The 1,412-nt window shown below is 47.9% G+C and overlaps 1 protein-coding gene across 1 annotated transcript in view; it reads right to left on the minus strand.

Annotated features, from left to right (window-relative positions):
- The window catches only part of LOC134985582 (tyrosinase-like), a 93,377-nt gene extending 93,009 nt beyond the window's left edge, over positions 1–368 (minus strand). Inside the window, exon 1 of the mRNA XM_063950403.1 lies at positions 59–368. The gene's annotated coding sequence lies outside the window, so the exon portion shown is untranslated. The remainder of the gene's footprint in view (positions 1–58) is intronic.
- Between the last annotated feature and the right edge of the window lie 1,044 nt (positions 369–1,412).

The raw sequence follows: 1,412 nt of genomic DNA on the forward strand, positions 1-1,412 counted from the left end.
CCTGTGGTCCCTGGATTACCATACACATATATAGAAGCGCGTGGTCCCCCTCTAGTACCTGAGATCCGGATTTCACCTCATCGGTCTCCGCAGTCCTTATGTCACAGCGCCGGAGCACCAGGGATGCGTCTCCGGCTTATAAGATGTGTGGATGGGAGGAGGTAGGTGTGTCCGGTGTAGGAGAACCAGACCACTCTGATGGGACATGAAATAATTGCTGCCCTTAATCACAGCCTCATTTCATAGAGTTCCACTTCAAACCAGCATTTTCCTCATCACTTTCATGTCGCTGCCGCAGACTAAGGAGTGTCTCCGGATTACTGGAGAGTTCAGATGCGGCTTTGATTTGCTTTATATGACATATACACCAGAATACATAAAACAGAAGCGCCGGATGATTGACGGAGGCGGCGTATCCTGGATCACCATTTATCCTGTGAGAGTGATTAACACCTTCACATCCGCATCGCCCTGTGGGTGAATGTGTCGCAGGGGCAGGGGCCCGGCGTACATCCCTGTCCCTCATATCATCACATCATTCATCACATATGGGGGGTAATTCCGAGTTGATCGCAGCAGCAAATTTGTTAGCATTTGGGAAAAACCATGTGCACTGCAGGAGGGGCAGATGTAACATGTGCAGAGAGAGTTAGATTTGGGTGGGGTGTATTCAAACTGAAATCTAAATTGCAGGGTAAAAATAAAGCAGCCAGTATTTACCCTGCACAGAAACAAAATAACCCACCCAAATCTAACTCTCTCTGCACATGTTACATCTGCCCCGCCTGCAGTGCACATGGTTTTACCCAACTGCTAACAAATTTGATGCTGCGATCAACTTGATGAAACTGCTAATAGCAATTCAATTCAAATGGCTTATTGTCACTAGAACATAGAAAATGTCTCAATGAAATCACAGCGCAATACACTCGCGCCTCCAGTAATATTTACAATACAATGCTATAAATTACAGGAGGAAAGAAATTGTTCCGCAACCTGCTGCTGCGGCTTCCGAGACACCTGTAACGTAGCAGAGATGCGGCAGGTGTGATTACTTCCGTACTGCGCCTGTGCACACATACATACGTATCCCGACGTGGGCGCATCTTACACTGCAACTCCGTCAGCGAGGAGAAGCAGAACAGCATGGGGAGGGGGTACACCTAGGCCTAGCCAGAACCAGATAGGACTGCAGCTCCAGGTCTCCACATAGGTCCATCACCATGAGAGCATTACCAACCTAATGTGCCCGGCTCTTGGCTGGCAGAGAGGGAGGAGCAGAGCTGCTGAAGGAGTCATGTGACGCGGTCTTGCGCATTTCGTGACCTTTCTGTCATCTAAAACCCAGTTTTGTTTTATTGCTGTTTTTTATTCTCAGTTGTATAGTGATAGGAATGAGACGTGTGTAATAA

The sequence above is a fragment of the Pseudophryne corroboree genome, assembly GCF_028390025.1.
Source record: "Pseudophryne corroboree isolate aPseCor3 chromosome 5 unlocalized genomic scaffold, aPseCor3.hap2 SUPER_5_unloc_3, whole genome shotgun sequence".
Taxonomy (NCBI): Eukaryota; Metazoa; Chordata; class Amphibia; order Anura; family Myobatrachidae; genus Pseudophryne; species Pseudophryne corroboree.